The sequence below is a fragment of the Scyliorhinus canicula genome, chromosome 17 (genome assembly GCF_902713615.1).
Source record: "Scyliorhinus canicula chromosome 17, sScyCan1.1, whole genome shotgun sequence".
Taxonomy (NCBI): domain Eukaryota; kingdom Metazoa; phylum Chordata; class Chondrichthyes; order Carcharhiniformes; family Scyliorhinidae; genus Scyliorhinus; species Scyliorhinus canicula.
The window spans coordinates 122,978,940-123,003,289 of record NC_052162.1 but is presented as its reverse complement, the minus strand read 5'-3'; the positions used below and the strand labels follow the sequence as shown (position 1 = coordinate 123,003,289).

The 24,350-nt window shown below is 47.5% G+C and overlaps 1 long non-coding RNA gene across 1 annotated transcript; it reads left to right on the top strand.

The window, feature by feature from the left end:
• The first annotated feature begins 240 nt into the window (after positions 1-240).
• On the top strand, positions 241-15,224 carry LOC119951875. Its single transcript, XR_005457698.1, has 3 exons — positions 241-769; positions 2,726-2,863; positions 15,166-15,224. It is a non-coding gene; the product is annotated as an uncharacterized LOC119951875 (long non-coding RNA).
• The last annotated feature ends 9,126 nt before the right edge of the window (positions 15,225-24,350 follow it).

Here is a 24,350-nt window from a genome sequence, read left to right as displayed (position 1 = left end):
ACGTTTTTAATATTTTCCAAAACATGCGTGTAGCATAAATAAAAGCAGCAGCACATTTAGAATTAGAAGTAGGTGGATTTTGTTTAGAGATTGCGTCAATCGTTTTGAAAAAGCGGCTTGTGCCACGTGTTTACTTTCTGATCTCACATTGCGGAAACCCGAGTTCGATTCCTGCTCTGTGCAATAACTGACCTATCACACTTTGTCAATTACTCACAACCTAAATGGAGGAAACGAGCATTAACGATGATCTATTATACATTTTTTTAAATTTCGGAACAAGATTATTTCCGCAGACAAATTGTCTAATCCATTATTTTCCACGTGAAACGCTATTCCCCAGATCTCCAACAACACTCAGGGAGTTGGAAAGCATCCTGGACCAAGCAGCCGATTGATGGCTCCTCCTCCCGCAAGCATTCAATCCCTCCGTCACAGCCATCCCAAAATGCACCGCAATAACTCAGGCTGCACCTTCCAGACTTCCGACCACTATCATTCTGAAGGACATGAACTCCCTAAAAGCACGGTGGCTGTACCCACAGCTCACGGGCAGCAGCGGATCTACTAGGCAGCTCACCGACACCTTCTGATGGGCAATCCGGGATGGATATTAAATGCTGCCCTGACAAGAAACTCGCAAATCACGTAAAAGTGATCTTTTTATAGCATTGCTGCTTTGAATTTCTGGGACATGGGATGAACTGATTTCCATTATTACGGTGGAGTCCATCATGTAATCTCTGCTTCATCGGAACCTGGATCTTAGGTATTTCTAACAGCATGAACCCAGGAACACAGAAACAATGTGGTGGTAGCATTAAGGTGGAACGGAGTGTTTTGCAATCTAACCTGGATTTAAACACTCTCTCCCCCTTTCTCTCTTTCACACTCTCCTTTGTTCTGATTCTGTTTTGTTCCTCTTGGTTTCTAAAAAAGATTTAAGTTGCTGCCGTTCACCTCAGCTGCATATTCTTCGGGATTTCCTTTGCAGTCAGACATATTTTGCGACTTTGTTGCCGTTTGGAAGCATAGCAAACATGCTGAATAATTAGCACTTCACAGCACTGAAGGAGTATATTTGCTCCATCATTTCTGTGTCCATCTTTACTGTTCTACAGACACATGGTCAGAACATTGAATATCGGAGTTTGGGCGTCTTGTTCAAGTTGTACAAGACATAAATAAGGCTACACGTGATGTGTAAAGTTCTGATCTCACTATTATAGAGATGATATTATTAAACTAGAAAGAGTGCAGTAACTTTTTTCTAGGATGCAGCCGGAAATTGATAGTTTGAGTTATAAGGTGCGTTTGTTAGACTGGGACATATTCCCCTGGAATGTGGGTGGCAGAGGGGTGAATTTCTCAAGGTCTATAAGATTATTTGGACAGAGATAAGGTCCATCGGCAACATATTTTCCCGAAGGTAAGGGAGGCTAAAACAAGCATGCACAGGTTTAAGGTAAGAGCGGAGACATAGAAAAGGGTCCAGTGAGTAATTTCTTCACAAATAGTGTGCTGAGTGTCTGGATAGAGTTGTCAGAGGCAGTAATAGACGCGGGTACAATTTTGTCTTATTAAGGAGATCAGGGGTTATGGGGAGAAGGCAGGAGAATGGGATGAGAAAATATCAGCCATTATTCAATGGCGTAGCAGACTCGATAGGCCGAGTGGCCTCATTCTGCCCCACGTCTTAAGGTTTTTATGGTCCTTTAAAAAGCATCTAGAGAGTTATCTGCGAGAAATTGGTATGGAGGGATGTTGGCCAAATGTTGGCAAATGAGACAAGACTCATGGTAAACACAGGTCGGCAAGGACAAATTGGGCTGAAGGGCCTGTTTCCATGCTGTCAACCTCTATGTCTCTGTGAACCTATCCCACATTCCAGCTCTGTAACTGCAGATTCGAGCTCTCCAGCTCTCTGTCCAAGTAATTTTGATATTTTACTTTGCGTGTCTGCCTCTGTCATTCTCATGGACAATGGTCCTTGAGGTAATGAAATGATCTGAGGAACAGGCAGGAAATGACATTGAGGCAGAACCACAGCTGTGGTCAAACTGAATGTTGGGGCAGGAGTGAGTGGCCGTGTTGTCTCTCTATGTTGTCATTTGCTATCAGCTCCAGTTGCCACAGTACTCGCAGGTGAATATGTGGTATTGTGCGAAGCAAATAATGGCATGATGGGAAAACTAGTCAAGTTTTCTTGGTACAATTAAATTTAAACTGACTTCGCATAACCTAAGGCACAAATACAAGCAGCCAAGGTCAACTTGACCCGAGAACTGGCTGACTCTAAACTTGGATAAGACGCGTTCGTCATAACACCAGAGCAGTCTAAATACATACGATAAGCTAAAAACTTCTCTCTTTCCATACTTAAACAAATTTGCTCCATCTCTTAAACATGTACCAAAAGACAAGATAATAATATGAGACCCTGAGTCCTCTAAAGGTCAGCAAGGTGACGCCATTGTAATGATTATTACTTATGTTTTACTTTTGATCAAATTCCTGACCAAGCTGTATTCATGTTATCTTGATCCTATAATGTATAAAAATCGTCTTATTCTTTTGTGATATTGCAGACTTGGAAGGGAACCAGCAGTTTGTACTTGACTGCCTGCCGACTTCAAGTCTCAGCCATACTGCTAGCAGTTGTAATTCGTAAATAAAGTTTAGTTTTGCTTACCTGGCGAACGTTGTTTGAATTTTTCCATCACAGTCTAGAAGCGGGGAAAATATTGACTATGACATTTGGCGCTGCGAGAAAAAATCCAATATCCTGAGTGATCTTCCGTGAGGGACTGAGAGAAAGTGGTCAAGGCCATGACCGGAGTACAGAGACAGACGCCGGCACAAGGTAAGATTAACCTTGGTCTATCTCTCTCTCTCGGATCTGTGCTGTGACCCCTCATCCCTGACGGAAGTAACTAAGCAGGTGACGGTTCTCAAATTTAAATTTGACTGTGAGTAAAAAATTTTGGGGTCAGGGACCTGATTGTGATTAGCCGCAGGTTTAAGTTTTGGGGTCAGGGACCCTGTGAGTAATTTTTTGGGGGGTCAAGGACCCTCCGATTTGATTTGGTACCAGAAATTGTTTTTGAACATTTTTTGCCAGGGACACATTATGGGACAAACTTTAGATAAAACTAGCGGCAATTCCCCTCTACTTTTCATGTGTTTAGAAAACCCTTCTCATGAACGTAACGTCCGCAGATTATCCGCAGCACTGAATAATAAATTGGGTAACGACATTTGGCCATTAGGGGGAACTTGGAACCTTGATAACTGCATTGCTGCAGAAGAAGCCATTTGGCATAAAAACGCTGGTTTCAAATGGAAATTTTTAATTTCGCAATGGAGGAAACAGTCCGCAAAACACCACGAACACTCACTGTTAATGAGTTGGAAAGATAACGCCCATAAAAGAGGGATTAATGAGTGTGTGGACGGTAAACAGAAAGATTGGGAGACTTTAAAATTGGAATGTGAGCTTTGGGATAAAGACCATCAAGATGATAAAAAGCAATCTGGCAATAACAAATCTCCTGCCGGCAGAAAAGTAGGACTGGCCAATCAGATTATAGGAAAGGAGGATCCTCCCAGTTGCTCTGGCATGCCGATGTTCCCATATTCGGGCGATACGGAAGAGGAGGAGGATTTGAAACCTGGACCCCACCCTCATTCTGCGCTCCCCGATCCTACAATTCCACTGTCCCAAGTCCTGACTCCCCCTTCTGATCCCGTTACTAATGAAACTCCGGCTAACGTATCCCCTGTAGTGACACGCACTCGGTCACATACGCAAGCCGTAAATATGGAACAACCCTTTACCTCTGTTGATCAGGCTTTTTTTGATTTATCACTCCAACCTAAGGAGGAGGAAACCTTTCCTCCACCACCTCCCCCCGCAAATTATCCCATTCGGAGTCTTATTAACCCCCACGCTGCTGATAATGATGATACATTCATTGAAGTTTGGCAGGCTTTTAAACCCCATGAGCTCTGTTTGATCATGGCCCAATGTCCTTCCTGCAAAAATGACCCAGAAGGATTCACTGAGCTTTTGAGGAGAACTGCAACCATGTACAGGACTACCGCACGTGATCAATATTCACTGATTTATTCATCCCTTCCCCCAGAATTAGGGGAAAGATGGAAAAATGAATTAGGAATTAATGGGGACACGTGGACGGCTTTTAGCGCCGCACACCAAACGGAGGACGATCAGCATACTTTAATGTTCCCTGCACTAAAATGATGTAAACCCGTTGACATCGCCAAACTTCTTAAATGTACCCCCACTTCTAAGGAAGATGGTCCAGAATTTTTTGACCGCTTTTGTGGCGTGTATACTCTTTACTCCGGGGACATTGCTTTCAATGCAGGCACACAGTCTCCCCAATTTAATGCACTATTAATGCAGGTTTTACCTGACCGTGGACTGGTCTGGCAATTCTAAGCCTCAAACGAAACGTGCTGTATCTTATTATTGGAGCAATGGCCGCAACCGTGACGCCTCTTACAAAGACAATTCGCCCAGAATTAAATCCAAATTCGTCCAACGTCCCTCTCAAGCAAGACCTCCTAAGAATCAAAACTCTCAGACAGATTCACGTTACTATCGCCCACGTTCCACTGGCCCACTTGAAGTTGGTTACCGCTCACAGGTACCTTACCCCTTCACTCCACACACTGGTGATTTTGACAGTGCTCCTCCACGTCATCCTCCTGCCAGATATAATATCACATGCTTCAACTGTCAACGTATAGGCCATTACGCTAGGGATTGCCCAGCAGCCCGAAGACCAGATAGATTTCAACCCCGTCGGCAGACACCCTTCACTACCTCTAACCCCTATTGACTAGCCCGCTTGAACTTTCCGGTCCTCTCAACAGACCACTCTGACGAGCCCACAGCAACAATTTACATAGAAGGCGTGCCCATCTCCTTTTTGATTGACACAGGTGCAACTTATTCTACATTGGACTGGACATTAATTCAGAATCATAGCTTTCCCCTTTCTGATAAACATGTGGAACTTGCTGGTTTCATGGGCGAAGGTGCTGTTTACCCACTTACAAAGCCACTCTTAGTTCAATTTGAGAGCCGGGAATGTTGCATTCCTTTCACGGTTACGCGTGTCCTCGGTGTCAACCTGGCCGGACGTGATTTGCTGTGTCCCTTATAGGTGGAGATAGTTTGCCTTGATAACGGCATTACTATATCACCTATCGCGCAGGCCTAGCTTCAAAATTTTCCCCTATTCACTACTCCACAGTGGTGGTCGATTGATTTTGATCCCTCACACTTTTCACCTCCCTTAGATATTCCTGGTCCACATGTCACTCTTTGCTACGATCATACAGGATGCTCACCTGATTTGGAGAGCATTTACCAAGACTCCCTCAGTTCTCTACAATCCGTTTCCTTTGTTGGCCTCGCTGAGGGAAAAAAGGGTCTGCCTTTCTTGTCGATTTACCCCACGGCCTATGGCGTCAGTCGAGACTTGTGTCACCCCACGTGACCCTTTTTGTCAATGAAGGCTATAGTGCCAAGTCCTTGGGATTTCTGGCAGCTGCACTACGAGGACAAGCTGATCCTTTCCTTGATGATAGTCAAACCCTACCCGCAGGCACTTTAGAATATTTTAAACGCCCATTTGTCCTCGTTGGCACACTGCACCATCATCATTCAGCTCAATCTACGACTTCTGAACTACCCGCAGATTTATGGGCAGCCTCTAAACACGAAGTTGGTCTCACTAATGCACCTCCTGTTGTTATTAGAATCAAACCTGATATGCCCTTGCCCTAAATTTCACAGTACCCTTTGCGCCCCGAGGCCAAAGAAGGAGTCTCGGTCATGATTCAATCGTTCCTTCAAGAGGGAATTTTGATACCATGCCAATCGCCCTGTAACACCCCGATTCTTCCAGTTCCTAAGATAGGAAGACCATCCGAATGGCATTTGGTCCAAGACCTCCGGCGTATTAATCAGATAGTGGAACCCTTACATCCTATTGTCCCAAACCCGGCGACAATCCTTAGTAATGTCCCACCGGAAGCGACTATTTTCACCCTTGTTGATTTACAACATGCCTTTTTTGCGATACCCCTCGCCCCTGAATCACAGTATTTGTTTGCCTTTACATTTAAGGGCAAGCAATACACCTGGACTAGACTTCCACAGGGCTTCATTCATTCTGCAACCCTTTTCTCTCAGGCACTGCACTCCCAGTTAGCGACATTAGCACCTCCTGGTGGCTCCACCATCATTCAATATGTTTTTTTTAAAAATCATTTTTATTGAGAAATTTTGATTTTATACAACATTGACGCACCTTAGTAAAATACCAAAAATAACAATAATATTAGCAATCATAAACATTCGCCCCACCTCCATGAACAACACAGTATTTTAACAACAACGCAAATTAACACAATATAAAGTTACAGAATAAAAACTACAATAAGGAACCCCCCCCCCCCCCCGGGTTGCTGCTGCTATTGACCCAGTTACCTATCTCTGAGCCAGGAAGTCCAAAAAAGGTTGCCATCGTTTGTAGAACCCTTGTATTGATCCTCTCAGGGCAAATTTGACCTTTTCCAATTTTATAAATCCCGCCATGTCACTGATCCAGGTCTCCACACTTGGGGGCCTTGCATCCTTCCATTGTAACAGAATCCTTCGACGTGCTACTAGGGACGCAAAGGCCAGGACACCGGCCTCTTTCGCCTCCTGCACTCCCGGCTCTACCGCAACTCCAAAAATCGCGAGTCCCCACCCTGGTTTGACCCTGGATCCAACCACCCTCGACACCGTCCCCGCCACCCCCTTCCAGAATTCTTCCAGTGCTGGGCATGCCCAGAACATATGGGCGTGGTTCGCAGGACTCCCCGAACATCTGGTGCACCTGTCCTCACCCCCGAAGAACCTACTCATCCTAGTCCCGGACATGTGGGCCCGGTGCAGCACCTTAAATTGGATGAGACTAAGCCTCGCACATGAGGAGGAAGAGTTGACTCTGTCCAAGGCATCCGCCCAAGTCCCGTCCTCTATCTGCTCCCCGAGTTCCTCCTCCCATTTAGCCTTCAGCTCCTCCACTGACGACTCCTCCACCTCCTGCATTACCTTATAGATGTCAGACACCTTCCCCTCTCCTACCCACACCCCCGAAAGCACTCTGTCCATCGCCCCCTGCGAGGGCAGCAAAGGGAATCCCTCTACCTGTCGCCTAGCAAACGCCTTTACCTGCAGGTATCTGAACATGTTCCCCTGGGGAAGGCCAAATTTATCTTCCAGTTCCCCCAGGCCCGCAAACCTCCCGCCAATAAACAGGTCCCTCAATTTGCTGATGCCCGCCCTTTGCCACCCCCTGAATCCCCCATCCGTGTTCCCCGGGATGAACCGATGGTTGCCAACCAGTGGAGCCTCCATCGAGGCCCCTGTTTCCCCCCGATGCCGTCTCCATTGTTCCCAGATTCTTGGGGTCGCCGCCACCACCGGGCTCGTGGTAAACCTCTTAGGGGAGAGCGGCAACGGTGCTGTTACCATGGCACCCAGGCTCGTACCTCTACATGACACCATCTCCATTCTTTTCCACGCCGCCCCTCCCCCCTCCATCACCCATTTACGCACCATTGACACATTGGCTGCCCAATAGTACCCCAGAAGGTTGGGCAGTGCCAGCCCACCTCCATCCCTTCCTCGCTCCAGGAACACCCTCCTCACTCTCGGAGTCCCATGTGCCCACACAAAACTCAGAATACTGCTAGTCACTCTCCTAAAGAAGGCCCTGGGGATAAATATGGGCAGGCACTGAAAAAGGAACAAGAACCTCGGAAGCACTGTCATTTTGACGGACTGCACCCTCCCCGCCAACGACAATGGCAGCATGTCCCACCTCCTGAACTACTCCTCCATCTGATCTACCAGTCTGGTAAAGTTATGCTTGTGGAGAGTCCCCCAGTCCCTGGCCACTTGCACCCCCAGGTACCTAAAGCTCTCCCCTGCCCGCCTAAGCGGGAGCCTACCAATTCCTTCCTCCTGGTCTCCAGGGTGCACCACAAACACCTCGCTCTTGCCTAAGTTTAATTTATAACCTGAGAAGGTCCCAAACTCGGCTAGTAACTCCATCACTCCCGGCATCCCTCCCACCGGGTCCGCCACATACAGTAACAGGTCGTCGGCATACAACGACACCCTATGTTCCTCTCCACCTCGCACCAAGCCTCTCCACCTCTCTGAATCTCTCAATGCCATCGCCAGCGGCTCGATTGCCAGTGCAAACAACAAGGGGGACAAGGGGCAACCCTGCCTGGTCCCTCGGTAAAGCCGGAAGTACTCCGACCTCCTCCTATTCGTAGCCACGCACGCCATCGGGGCCTCATATAACAGCCTTACCCATCTAATGAACCCTTCACCAAATCCAAACCTCCCCAACACCTCCCATAGGTACCCCCACTCCACTCTATCGAAGGCCTTCTCCGCATCCAGTGCCACCACTATCTCTGCCTCCCCCTCAATCGCCGGCATCATAATGACATTCAGCAATCTCCGCACATTCGTGTTCAGCTGCCTTCCCTTCACAAAACCTGTCTGGTCCTCGTGCACAACCCCTGGCACACAGTCCTCTATCCTGGTGGCCAGGATTTTTGCCAGCACCTTAGCGTCCACGTTGAGGAGAGATATGGGCCTGTATGAACCACACTGCTGGGGGTCCTTGTCCTTCTTTAAAATTAACGAGATCAGCGCCCGTGACATCGTCGGGGGCAAAGTCCCCCCCTCCCACGCTTCATTGAGTGTTCGCACCAGCAAGGGGCCCACTAGATCCACAAACTTTTTATAAAATTCCACCGGGAACACATCCGGCCCCGGTGCCTTCCCTGACTGCATCTGCCCGATCCCCTTAACTAGCTCCTCCAGCTCAATCGGCGCACCCAACCCCTCCACCTTCTCCTCCTGCACCTTCGGGAAAGAGAGCCCGTCAAGGAACCTCTCCATTCCCCTCCTCTCCCCCGGTGGCTCCGACCGGTACAGTTCCCCGTAAAAATCCTTGAAGACCTCATTCACCTCTACCCCCTTCCGCACCACATTCCCACTCTTATCTCTCACTCCAGCAATCTCCTTAGCCGCATCCCGCTTACGCAGCTGATGAGCCAGCATCCTACTCGCCATTTCACCATGTTCGTACACTGCCCCTTGTGCCTTCCTCCACTGTGCCTCCGCCTTTCTAGTGGTCAGCAAATCAAATTTAGCCTGCAGGCTGCGCCTCTCCCCCAACAGTCCCTCCTCTGGTGCCTCTGCATACCTCCTGTCCACCTCCAGCATCTTTCCCACCAGTCTATCCCTCTCACTCCTCTCGCTCCTCTCCCTGTGTGCCCGGATGGATATCAGCTCCCCACGAATTACTGCCTTCAGGGCTTCCCAGACCATCCCCACCTGAACCTCCCCCGTATCATTCACCTCAAGGTACCACTCAATACTTGCCCGGACCCTCCTACACACCTCCTCCTCCGCCAACAACCCCACATCCAACCGCCACAACGGACGTTGGTCTCGCACCTCTCCCATCTCCAACGCGGAGCGTGGTCGGAGATTGCAATGGCCGAATACTCGGCCTCCTCCACTCTCGGAATCAGTCCCCTACTCACCACGAAGAAATCTATCCGAGAGTAGACCCTATGTACGTGGGAGAAGAAAGAGTACTCGCGTGCCCTCGGCCTTACAAACCTCCATGGATCCACCCCACCCATCTGGTCCATAAACCCTCTCAGTACCTTGGCCGCCGCCGGCCTCCTACCCGTCCGAGAGCTGGACCGATCCAGTGAAGGATCGAACACCGTATTAAAGTCCCCCCCTATGATCAGACCTCCCGCCTCTAGATCCGGGATCCGTCCCAACATACGCCTCATAAAGCCCGCATCGTCCCAATTTGGGGCATACACACTAGCCAGTACCACCTTCTCTCCTTGTAGCCTGCCCCTAACCATCACATACCTACCCCCCTTATCCGCCACCACCTCCGATGCCTCAAACAACACATTTTTCCCCACTAGAATCACCACTCCCCGGTTCCTCACATCCAACCCCGAGTGGAAAACCTGCCCCACCCATCCCTTCCTCAGGCGGACCTGGTCCGCCACCCTCAGGCGGGTCTCCTGAAGCATTGCCACATCCGCCTTTAGCCCCTTCAGGTGAGCCAGTACCCTCGACCGCTTCACCGGCCCATTCAACCCTCTCGCATTCCAGGTGACCAACCGGATCAGAGGGCGTCCCGCCCCCCTCCCCCGCAGGCTAGCCATAGCCCGTTGACTGCCCGCCCCAGGCCAGCACCCCCTGCTCGACCCCGTCCCCATAGCGACAACCCCTCACCTCTGTCCCCCCAGCCCCCCCCAGCTCCTTCTTGACCCTACCAGCAGCAACCCGGTATTCCCCTTTCCCCCCCCTCCCTTCCCCCCCAGGCTAGGAACCCTCCCAGCCGCGAACCGTCCTCCATTGTACTTCCGTGGGTCAGCTAACTTCTGCTGACCCCGGAAACTCCCGCCAATAGCCCGACCCTTCCCGAAGTGGGATCATCCCCCAATCTATCCCTCCTCCTGGCACCGCTCCAGCGCGGGGAAGAACCAGTTAAGGCCCCGCCTCCCCCGTCACCATCTCCACCCCCCAGCCCCGCAGCACGGGAAACCAGAGGAAAGCCCGCGCTTTTGCACTGCCCCACCACACCCTTCTGACGCAGCTCCCAAATATCAGCCCCACTCCATACCCCCACTCCGGCATAGAATACAACATACCCCCCCGACCCTCCCCTCAAGATACACAGCCCAGACAATGTCCCACAGCACAAAAACAAAAACATAGCAGAACAACCCCTCCGTAAATAACCATATCAAAATTGCAAAAGTACTAAAACAAGAAGAAAACAACAGAAGAAAAAGAGAACACAGCAACAGCAGAATCCAGCACTAATATCTTACAGCCGACCTCGCAACCCCCAACCCCTAGTTCAAGTCCAGTTTCTCCGTCCGCACGAAGGCCCACGCCTCCTCCGGGGAATCGGAATAATAATGCCGGTCCGAATAAGTTACCCACAGGCGCGCGGGCGGCAACATTCCGAACTTTATCTTTTTTCTATAAAGCACGTCTTTCGTCCGATTAAATCCGGACCGCCGCTTAGCCACCTCCGCACTCCAGTCCTGGTAGATCCGCACTACCCCATTCTCCCAATTGCTGCTCTTCACCTTCTTGGCCCAGCGCAGCATGCACTCCCGATCACTGAACCGGTGGAACCTCACCAGCACCGCACGCGGGGGTTCATCTTCCTTGGGCCTCCTGGCCAGCACCCTGTGCGCTCCCTCCAGCTCCAAGGGCAGATGGAGAGATCCGGCCCCCACTAGCGAATTCAGCATTACAGCCACATAGGCTGTCAGGTCCGATCCCTCCAGCCCCTCTGCAAGGCCCAAGATCCGCAGGTTTTTCCGCCTCATGCGGTGATCCAGCTCCTCAAAGCGTTCCTGCCACTTCTTGTGGAGTGCTTCGTGCCCCTCCACCTTACTCACGAGGACCACGGCCTCCTCCTCTCGTTCAATGGCCTGCGTCTGCAACTTCTTGATGGCAGCACCCTGGGTGGACTGAATCTCTGACAGCCTTCTGTTCGTTTCCTGCAGAGAGCTCAGTACTTCATCCTTGAATCTTTAAAGCAGCGCAGGAGATCAGTTTGTTGTTCCTGGGCCCAGAGTCTCCATTCCTCTGGAGCTCTGTCGGCGGCCATCTTGGAACCCTTCCCCCGTTTTTTCTGAGGAGCTGCTGCTGTTTTTACCCCCTTTCCACTCCGAGTTCGAGTCATGGACTGCAGGGAAAGTCGTTCAGCACACCTTCCCCCACCGGGAGACGTCGAAAAATTTCCGTTTTGGGCTCTCAAAAGAGCCGAAAAATCTCTTTAAAACGGGAGCTCCCAGATGTGTGGCTTACTGATCCATCACAGCCACCGGAAGTCTCATTCAATATGTTGATGACTTACTCCTTGCCAGCCCTGATTTCATCGCTAACCAGCGTGACACCTTTTACATGCTCGTCCGTCTCCATTCATGGGGATATGTGATCTTGCCCGCTAAAGTTCATAAAGGCCAACGACAGGTCAAATTTTTGGGTGTCCTAATAAGTTCTACTGATCGCTCCCTTACTCAAGAATGCATTACTCCTATACTGCAGACCCCATTTCCTACATCGCCCAAGCAGGTGCGAGCCTTTTTAGGATTAGTGAACTTTTGCAGACAATGGATTCCGAATGTTACTGTACATACTAAAGAATTAACTCCGTACTCCTCTCAAAATGCTCCTCTTAAGTTTGAACTACCTGATTCAGCAAAGCAATCTTTTATTACTCTGAAAAATGCCCTGGCTACCGCCCCAGCACGAGGACGACCTATGTATGACAGACCTTTTCAGCTGTACGTTAATGTTCTTGATAAACGTGCCACTGGTGTTCTTACACAAGAACACGGTGACTGGCGTCGCCCGGTCGCCTACTATTCTACCAAATTAGATCCTGTAGCTTGTGGTCTACCTCCCTGCACCCAAATTCTTACGGCTGTCCATTTGTTAGCGCAGGCAGCCTCTAATCTGACCCTTCACCAGCCAGTACAAGTGCATATTTCACACTCTATTGTGGCTCTCCTAACGTCTCAGTAAACCCAGCATCTGACTCAAGCGAGCTTGAGCCGCTATGAGGTTTCACTATAGCAAAACCCCTACCTCTCTTTTCATTATTGTTCAACCTTAAATCCTGCTGTGTTCCTCGAACAGCCCGCCGATAACCTTGCGGACCCGCCACACGATTGTTTGCTTCGGAATCACTTCTTTACCGCGCCTCGCCCGGATTTAACGGACCGCCCTATTGATAATCCAGATCTAATTTTTTATGCCGATGGCAGTTCCTCCATTTTCCCATTTGGCGTCCCACAGTCGGGATATGCCGTGGTAACTGACACTGACGTGCAGGAAGCAGCAGCCTTCCAGACCCCTGTCTCTGCACACAAAGCTGAGCTATTCGCCCTTACTCGAGCATGTATTTTGGCCACAGACAAAAGTACTAATGTTTACACTGATTCTAGGTATGCCTTTGGCGTGACCCATGATTTCGGCCGCCTCTGGCAACAGCGAGGTTTTCTCACCTCTGTGGGAACTCCCATTCAAAATGCTCTTTGGGTTAAAAATCTCCTCGATACTATTCAGCTTCCCCGTCAATTGGCAGTTATTAAATGTGTTGCGCACACGAAGGGTGACACTTCTGTTCAATTAGGAAATGCCCGTGCTGATTCAGCTGCTAAAGCTGCAGCTTCATCAACCTCTTTAATTGTTCCCAGTGGGGCTAATCAGGCTCTAAACCAGGTACCTGCATTAAGGACGAAGGGCATGCCAGAGATAGCTGAAGTTCAAAATTTACAGAGGGACGCCTCTGATTCTGAGCGAACACTATGGAAGTCAATGGGGTGTTCACACTCCTTGACACGAGACCACTGGCTGACTCCAGTTGGTCAAGTTTGTATTCCGAATTCTTTATTGCCGGTACTTGTTGATTATTTGCATTCTTGTACCCATCTTGGCAAGGAGGGAGTGGTACAGCTACTCCTAAAAACTTGGTGGCACCCAGATTTGAATACAGCAGCACAAACGCGGCTGGATCGATGCGTAATTTGCATGAAACATAATACGGGTAAAGGTATTAAATGCCCTCCAGGAACCACTCCCTTGCCAGATGGCCCTTTTGCTTGTATACAGCTTGATTTTATCGAATTGCCAAAAGCACAGTGCTATAAATATTGTTTAGTAATAATCGATGTGTTTAGTAAATGGATTGAAGCCTTCCCCACCACTAATTGTACGGCACATACAGTAGTGAAGTTGTTGTTAACAGAAGTCATTCCTCGTTTTGGGGTACCCAAAATGGTGAGCTCAGACAATGGACCACATTTTGTAGCTCGGATCAATACTGAATTGTGCAAAGCCCTTGTAATTAAACAGCAACTGCACTGTGCGTATCACCCGCAGGCAGCAGGAATTGTGGAAAGAGCCAACGAGACTTTAAAAGAAAAATTATCTAAATTAACTGAAGAAACTGGGTTAAATTGGCTAAAAGTATTACCCTTGGCGCTGTTTCATAAGAACATAAGAACATAAGAACTAGGAACAGGAGTAGGCCATCTGGCCCCTCGAGCCTGCTCCGCCATTCAATTAGATCATGGCTGATCTTTTGTGGACTCAGCTCCACTTTCCGGCCCGAACACCATAACCCTTAATCCCTTTATTCTTCAAAAAACTATCTATCTTTACCTTAAAAACATGTAATGAAGGAGCCTCAACTGCTTCACTGGGCAAGGAATTCCATAGATTCACAACCCTTTGGGTGAAGAAGTTCCTCCTAAACTCAGTTCTAAATCTACTTCCCCTTATTTTGAGGCTATGCCCCCTAGTTCTGCTGTCACCCGCCAGTGGAAACAACCTGCCCGCATCTATCCTATCTATTCCCTTCATAATTTTAAATGTTTCTATAAGATCCCCCCTCATCCTTCTAAATTCCAACGAGTACAGTCCCAGTCTACTCAACCTCTCCTCATAATCCAACCCCTTCAGCTCTGGGATTAACCTAGTGAATCTCCTCTGCACACCCTCCAGCGCCAGTACGTCCTTTCTCAAGTAAGGAGACCAAAACTGAACACAATACTCCAGGTGTGGCCGCACTAACACCTTATACAAATGCAACATAACCTCCCTAGTCTTAAACTCCATCCCTCTAGCAATGAAGGACAAAATTCCATTTGCCTTCTTAATCACCTGTTGCACTTGTAAACCAACCTTCTGTGACTCATGCACTAGCACACCCAAGTCTCTCTGAACAGCGGCATGCTTTAATATTTTATCGTTTAAATAATAATCCCGTTTGCTGTTATTCCTACCAAAATGGATAACCTCACATGCGAGTGACTCCCCATTCGCGGACCGGACTGTCAGCTGCAGAGATAGTCTATGGTCGGCCAATGAGGACTCCCTGGGATGCCCATGAAAAACCCCTAGAGGGAGTAGACCTCCATGTGATGGGGAAACAAATGCAGAACTATTTGAAGCAATTAACACTTTCTTTGAAGTTTCTCCACTCACAGGTAAAACAGGCACATCTCCCAGTAACGACAGGGACAGCCGTCCCTCGATATCCAGTGGTCAAACCCGGAGACCTCGTGTTGGTAAAAAACTGGGACAGAAAGAAACTAGGACAACGCTGGAGAAGACCATTCCTCGTACTACTGACGACACCAACTTTGGTCAAACTTGAAGGACGTTCAAGTTGGATACATCTATCCGATCGCAAGAAGATAGTCTCCAACCCAGACGAGAACACAGGATGAAGATCTTCAGTATCATTTTTGGACTTTCTGAACTACTTAGCCTTAATGGCCACTCGGTAGTAAAAAAATGAACTAAACGAGACCTGCCATCCAATACCTATTTACATATGTCATATCTTTATGCCGAAAAATTGAATATTAGCAAGTGTTGGGTTTGTACCCATATCCCCGTCCATTCAAGGGAAGGAATACCTCTCCAATCCCTCCCCTTTCATACCACAGAAACAGTTGAATGGATTTTACGACAAAATCAAACAGGAATCAGGGGAGATAGGGGGAATATGAAAATATGGAGATCTGCTGGCTCTGACATGACTAAATTTTCAGCTTCGTATCAACCTACCTATAATCATGCCTTAACTCCACCCTCCCTCACTGTCCACTCGTATAATGTTCAAGGTTCCGTATCTTTTAATAAATCAGGGAAAGGAAAGTTAATGGGGCAAAGTAGGTGCAACCTACCAATATAATCCGCTGGACGACATCAGCTGATGATTTTACAGCCTACAATGGAACCTATTTCATATGCGGCACTAAAGCATATCCGTGGCTCCCCATTGATTGGACAGGGTCCTGCTTTTTGGGATATGTCATACCCCAAATGCATCACCGACCCATCCTTAAGCACACCCCCTCGCGAGCAAAAAGAGCAATTTCTAAAACGGAACGGGCAAGGCATGAACGAACTGATCTACATGGCCTCAGCATTAGAACATCTGACAAACGTAATGGCAACAGAAGCTAGGGACACTGGACAGGCACTGGCCGAGGTCTCAGCTGAGCTAGTGACTGTCCTGACCATGGCATTACAAAATCGACTGGCTTTGGATTATCTGTTAGCCTCGCAGGGAGGAACGTGTGCTATCATAGGCCAAGAGTGCTGTACTTACATTCCAGATGGCTCTGAAAATATCACTAACCTGGCCGACCATATTAAGAGACAGGCTGCTCAAATTCAAGAGATTGGCAGTGAATTTCACGACTATTACCCGCCGGGTTGGCTAGGGTGGTTGGGTCATGGATTATTTGACTGGATCTTTAAGGCCTTTATTCTACTTCTACTAATGCTATTAGGGATAGGATTGCTTGCCTGCTTGTGTAAATGCATTTTCAAACGAATCATGGATATACCTATTTAGCTAGTTGTCATGATATGACAAAAGGGGGGAGTGCGGTATTGTGTGAAGCAAATAATGGCATGATGGGAAAACTAGTCAAGTCTTCTTGGTACAATTGAATTTAACCTAAGACACAGATACAGAATACACAGAGATAGCATGTCCTGGGAACTGGGTGACACTGAGAGTCTAGATAAGGCTTGAACCTAGAAGTAGTCTTAATACATAACAAGCTGAACAACTATTTCTTCCTGTTCCTAAACAAATTCTTCCCTTTCTTAAAACAAAGACAAGATAATGATATGAGACTCCAGTCCCCTAAAGGTCAGCAAGGTGACGCCATTGTAACGATTATTACTTATGTTTTACTTTCAATCAAATTCCTGACCAAGCTGTATTCATGTTATCTTGATCCTATAATGTATAAGAATCGCCTACTTTTCCTGTAATATCGCAGACTTGGGACGGACTCAGCAGTTTGTAATTGACTGCTTTCCGACTCCAAGTATCAGCCATTTACTGCTAGCAGTCAGCTCTAATTCGGAAATAAAGTTCAGTTTTGCTTACCTAATGAATCATGTTTGTATTTCTCTATCACAGTCAAGACGCGGGGAAAATATAAAATACACCCTTCGGCAATGGCACCACTCGGTTCTGCCATGATTAACCCTCGGATAATAATAGAAAGACAATGGATAATAAGCACATGGCACATCTACCATAACTGAGATAAGATAATACGAGTCCCTGTAACACTCAAGGAGAAGAAGACATTCAATCGGCCCTCACAGAATAACAACTCCCTTCAACAGGATAAAAGATAACAAATTCCGACAACAACACCATGATAGGGAAAGAGTCCGGATTAGAGCCTGAGTTATACTGAGCTGCTAACCATCCCTCCAAATCCTTGCCCATCGTGGATTTAACGAAGGCCGAGGCAGTAGTCGGATTATCGAAAGACTTGACCGAGTTGTCAGATACAATTTTCAGGGTCACAGGATAAAGCGACATAATTCACTCACGGAGCCTTGAGTTCCCTTCAAACTTCATCGAAGCCTCGATGCTTCGTTTGTGTGGCTGCCGAAATGTCCTGGAAGAAGGAAATCCTAACTCCCTCATGGAGCCAGGTTCCACCTCACCTTACCCGTTTCCAGGACCCTCTGGTGATCTTTAAAGTTGTGGAAGTGAATGATTCCAGGCCTGGGATGAAAACTATCCCTCGAACTCAAAGACTGCATCCGATGCCCTTTCTGATTGGAAACACCCAGACTTCATATCCAGCTTGAGAAAACGTGGCAGCCGCTCCTCAAAGAACCTAACGGGAGCCTTACCCTCCACACCTTCTGGCAGGTCGCCTACTCGGATGTTATTTCTCTGACCCTCGGTTCTCCAAGTCCTCCAGGAGTCCGTCACCTCAGTCATCCGGTTTTCCAAGGATTGAGTTCTTGCCTCCGCCGAGGAGGCATGTTGCTCAACGTTCAGGATTCCCTCCTCCGGATCATTGAGCCTCTTCATGGTGTTTTGCAGCTCGGCCTCATGAGCTCACAGATATTGAGTCAGCTCACTCAGCCTTTGGTCAATAACACGGTGAATGTTGCTCACATAGATCGGCCAATGATCTCACAGAATAGAGAAGTAGGCTCGATGGGCCGAATGGCTGACTGCAGCTCATATTTGTTATGATCCCTGTGCCTCGGACAGGAAGCAGTGAGCAGGGATCTGTCAATCAGCCTGAATCAGCACCTTCAGGAGAATTGGGAGGGTGAATATTAGATACAGCAGAGTGAGAATGGAGGGAGAGTGTGTGGGATGGAGATTTACATCTTTTGGGGAATGAGAGACGAAATAATGTTCTCCAGGAACTAGAATTATCTGTTCTGAATTTCTATCCTGTACTGACAGTGATGTCTTTTGTAAATTGCTTTCACAGGATATTAGAAGAGGAGGAATTACAGACAGAAATCTCAAACGTCACGTCCTAATCTGACTGAGTCTCAATTCCTTGGAACTGAATATCACCGGACTTTAAATCTAGAAGGAGAAATGTTTGTCTGTTCTGTCTGCTTCAAAAGATTTTAACCATCAGTGTGACTGGAAAAGAACCGAGACACACACACCCGGGTGAAAGTGTTCCAGAGCACTGACTGTGGAAAGAGCTTCAACCAGTTACACTGCCTGAAAAACATCGCACCATTCACAGCGGGGAGAGACTGTACACGTGTTCTGTGTGTGGATGAGGTTTCAACTTATTGTCCAACCTGGAGAAACACAAGGACACCCCCACCCTGGAGAAACTGTGGAAATGTGGGGACTGTGGGAAGGGATTCAAGGCTCCATCTGCACTAGAAACTCATCGACGCATTCACACTGGGGGAAGCCATTCACCTGCCCTCAGTGTGAGAAGGGATTCACTCAATTATCCGCCCTGCGACGACATCGATGCATTCACACTGGGGAGAGACCGTTCACCTGCTCGCAGTGTGAGAAGGGATTCACTACTTTATCGAGCCTTTGGAGACACCAACGAGTTCACACTGGGGAGAGGCCGTTCACCTGCTCTCAGTGTGAGAAGGGATTCACTGAGTTATCAAAACTGCGGATACATCAGCGACTTCACACTGGGGAGAGGCTGTTCACCTGCTCTCAGTGTGAGAAGGGATTCACTGAGTTATCGAAACTGCGGATACACCAGCAAGTTCACACTGGGGAGAGGCCGTTCACCTGCTCTCAGTGTGGGAAGAGATTCACTCAGTTATCCAGCCTGCAGTCACACCAGCGAGCTCACACTGGGGAGAAGCCATTCACCTGCTCTCAGTGTGAGAAGGGATTCACTCGGTTATCCACCCGGCGGATACATCAGCGAGTTCACACTAGGGAGAAGCCATTCACTTGCTCTCAGTGTGAGAAGGGATTCACGCAGTTATCCAACCTGCAGAGACACCAGCGAGTTCCCAGAGGGGAGAAGGCGTTAACCTGCTCTTAGTGGGAGAAGGCATTCAGATATCCATACGCCCTGCAGGAACACTAGCGAGTTCACACCTGGAAGAAGCCATTCACCTGCTCTGAGCAGGGGAGACATCAATGATCCGTCCCAACTACGGAGACACTAGCAAGTTAATTCTGGGGAGAGACCATTCATCTGCTCTCAGTGTGGGGTGGGGTTTTGTGATTCACCGCACCTGTTGTGACTGCAACAAGTTCACAATAAATTCCAGATGTTGGCTCCGTTGTTATTGTTTCTGCTCTCACTGACATCCAAGACTGCATTTTGTTCATTCTGACATCTGGTGAATGGTGATGATTGGGGGGTTTCTTTCTGCTGGACTGGCCGGTCTAACACCTCTGCCTCCGGTGGGCTGACCATTGTGAGGCTAGTTGTGATTACCTGGTTCCAAGTTTGACGAGGAGCACAGAATGAAAAGGTGTTTGCATGTTGGAAGATATTTAGTTCCCAAAGCAGCCACATTGCCATGAAGATGGCAATAAACATATCACTGAAAGTGGCAACGCAGGTGGATAAGGTAGCTAAGGAGGCAGACGGCATGCTTGGCTTCATTGGTCGGGGCATTGAGTACAAAAATTGGCAAGTCATGCTGCCGCTGTACAGAACCTTAGGCCACACGTGGAATATTGTCTACAGTTCTGGTCACCACATTACCAAAGGATGTGGAGGCTTTGGAGAGAGTACAGAGGAGGTTTACCAGGATGTTGCCTGGCCTGGAGGGTATTAGCTATGAGGAGAGGTTGGATAAACTCGGATTGTTTTCACTCGAGCGACGGAGGTGGAGGAACAACCTGATAAAGGTTTACAAAGTTATGAGTGGCACGGGCAGAGTGGATAGTCAGAAGTTTTTTCCCAGGTTGGAAAAGTCAATTACCAGGTGACATAGGTTTAAGGTGCAAGGGGCAAAGTTTAGAGGAGATGTGCGAGGGAATTTTTTACACAGAGGGTGGTGAGTGCCTGGAAGACGCTGCAGGAAGGAGGTGGTGGAAGCAGATACGATAGTGACGTTTAAGAGACATCTTGACGAATACATGAATAGGATGGGAATAGAGGGGTACAGACCCTGGGAGCAGGAAAGGTTTTAGTTTAGACAGACATCATGATCCGAGCAGGCTTGGTGGGCTGAAGGGCCTGTTCCTGTGCTATCCTGTCCTTTGTCCTTTGTTGTTCTTTGTATGATGATAGACGATTGACAGGCAACTGCTAGCATTTTATTTACATAAAATATAGATTCCTTTAAGAAGCAAAAGTGAAGCTATCCTGGCGAACAAGAAAAGTTACATTGGATCAATGGAGGAGACTCATAAAGTGGCCCAAATAGTAGTGAGCCTGAGGATTCGGAACTTGTTTAGAATTCAGCAAAGGAGGACCAAGAAACTGATAAAGAGAAAATAGAATATGAGAGCAAACTGGGGAGAACTAGAAAAGTTCCCGTAGGAATGTGAAAAGAAAAGATTAGCAAAGACCAATGTGGGTCCATTCCAGGCAAAGACAGGAGAGTTTATAATGCGGAATAAGGAAATGACAGAGAAACTAAACAATGTGTGTCTGTCTTCACGGAGGAAGATACAGAAATTGCCCTAAAAACACTGGAGAACCAAGGGACCAGTGAGCACGAGGAACTGAAAGAGATTAGTATCAGTGAAAAGGTAGCACTGGAGAAATTAACGAGGTTGAAAGTTAATAAATCCCCAAAAGCTGCTGCTCTACATCCCAGAGTGTTGAAAGAGGTGGCTGTAGAGATAGTGGATGCATTGAAGATCATCTTTCAAACTTCTATAGATTCTGGAGTGGTTCCTGCAGATTGGAAGGTGGTAAATGTAACCCCACTATATAAGGAGAGAGAGAAAACGGGGAACCACAGACCCATTAGCCTGACATCAGTAGGAGGGAAAATGCTACAATCTATTATAAAGGATGTGATAACATCCGAATTAGGAGCCACTCTGCCCCTCGAGCCTGCTCCACCATTCAATAAGTTCCCGGCTGATCTGATTGAAACCTCAGCACCACAGAGGTCCCTGAGAAAATAAATCTTGGGAGATAGTAATAATATTTTTTATTATAATAATAATCTTTATTATTGTCACAAGTAGGCTTACAATAACACTGCAATGAAGTTACTGTGAAAATGCCCTTGTTGCCACACACCGGCGCCTGTTCAGGTACACAGAGGGAGAATTCAGAATGTCCAATTCACCTAACAGCACAACTTTCAGGACTTCTGGGAGGAAACCGGAGCACCTGGAGGAAACCCGTGCAGACTACTCACAGACAATGACCCAAGCCGTAAATCAAACCTCGGTCCCTTGCGATGTGAAGCACCGGTGCTAACCACTGTGTTACTGTGCCGCTTGTAGATGCAACTCACTGCTGCCACTGGGTATCGATGGTGAATGGGGTGCTGATCATGTGCCTACTTTGTCCTGCATAAAACAAACTCCGATTTGAATCAGACTCTCTGATAATTAAGCACTTGAAAGAACTGATTAAAACCTAATAAATTTAAATAATCCAGTCCATTTGAAAAAAAGAATCTGCTCTTCAAAGATATATTGTTACAAATTACAGGAGATCTTTGTTGTTGAATTGAGTACCTTGACCCCTCACGGACACCTGGCTGACAAGAGGCACTGATTGGACAATAGCTGGAAACAATGAGCTGAAATATTTTTCTGGGAGTGAAACTGTTTCTCTTTAACCCGGAATCAACTCTGTGAGAGTTAAAGGTAATACCAGGCTAAATTACATTGAATATACAGCATAGAAACAGCCCAACCAATCCATGTCAGTGCTTATACTTCACTTGAGCCTCCTCTCGTGCTTTCCCATCTGACTAGATCAGTGTATCCATCTGTTCATTTCTCCCTCGTGTTCATCCAGCTTCCCCATAAATATATCAATGTTATTCACCTCCACCAATCCCTCAGGTACGAGTTCCACATTCCCACCACTCTCTGGGGAAGAAGTTTCTCCTGAATTCCTGATTAAATTGTCTCACGTTGATAGCCTCTCGTTTTGCTCTTACATTCTCCATGAGTATCAAAATCGTTTATAATTTACAGCCCTCCATTAGCCCCTCGGCCTTGTATTTTGATGAGAGCAGTGACCCGGCCTATTCATCATCTCCTGATAGGTTTAACCTCACACTGAAAATCTGAAGACAAAAATGCTTTGTTCACACTTGAGTTCAGTGCAGTGAGAGCAGGGATGGAGTTACAAGGGAGCCCGAGAACAGCAGATTCACTGAGAATGGGTGGACTGGGCTGATCTGTGTGAATAAGCTGGTTAATCAGACTGTTCATGATCAGGGACTTGGTGTTCAGGGCAGTGGAAGAGCTCAAGTGTCAGTCTTCAATAACACAGTAATTTGCATTTATACAGCACATTTAATGTAATTAAACATCCCAAGGTGTTTCACAGGGACATTGTAAATCCTAGTTTCACAGATGATTTGATAAAATTGTCCAAGCTCATGATCATGTGACAGAAAATACTACTTCTCTCTGACTCTGCCTCCACACACTCCTTTCCTATTGATTGTAACACTAATTCATCCCACTATCCTTCTGCTTTTCCCCCAATTCTCCTCCCCTGAAGGTGCTGACTCTCGGGTTCAGTTTCACACTCACCGATTGCCCTCCCCAATTGTCTAAATCTTTACACATGATGTTAACAAAAAAATTGTGCTGAGGGGCGTCACAATAAAATCCAGTGACTACCCACATGTACTTTGTGTCCGGAATGGGGGCACTGCCCTCCACCCTCACTTTTCATCCAGATCCCAGGGGTTTGGCGACTGGTTTGGAGATGGTTAATGGCAGTTGAATCTCCCATAGTGCCCCTCGCCGGGGAAATCGCTCCGTCCACCGCGCGTGTTCAAAGGAGAGGAGAAGATGCGCGTGCGTAGTAACGGTTCTTCCCGTTGAAGTTCAAAGGGCATCTATGACCACGTGACATCCGTCCCATTGTCTTCAGGCGGCCAGCAGCCATTGGAAAGATTGGAGGACCGGAAGGACTCTGGTCCTCTCGCTTTGTGTGAATTAAGTTTGAGCTTCAGACAGAGTGTATCCAACATCAGTGAGTAAAACACTTTATTTTCTCATTCTCACCTTCAATTGGTCACTTGCAGCAACTGAAGGGAAAGGAAGTGAATCCAGGGAGGGTGCAGACTCTGCAAAGCTTGGCCCAGGTCTCTCTCTCTTAAAGACATTGACACCCTTTGTGCCCTCAGCTTGACACATTTATTTGTCTGGCTAAAAGGATGGTCTCTTTCATAATGTTCACAATTAAAGGGCTGGTTTCCCCAGGAGATGGTTGACATTTAAGGGGACAGTAAATTAGTGTAGGATAGAGATATGTCTGGTGTTTTTATATGATGCAGATTAGATATATTATTAATGGTTCTGCAATAAAGCATATTTATTATTATTTCTAGTTGTGTAATATAGGACTGTAGTTGTTATATATTTCCAGAAGAGAAAATGCTGGAAAATCTCAGCAGGTCTAGCAGCATCGGTAAGAGAGAAATGAGCTGACATTTCGAGTCCAGGTAACCCTTGTCAAAGATAAAGGGCATAGAAAGTGGGAGATATTTATACTGTCAGGTGAGGGAATGAAAGCTCAGTCATAGCCACAGAAACAAAGGGAAAAGAGTGCAAATGGCAGTCCTCAGAGAGAATAAAAGGTGTGAAAGGTCAAACAGCAGAGAAACAAAAATCAGAGGGTATGGTGTGACAGATACAGATGTGGGGAAAAGGGGGTCATGGGTGGGAAATGGGTAAAACAAAGGGAAGGGGAAACAAAGGGGCCAAAAG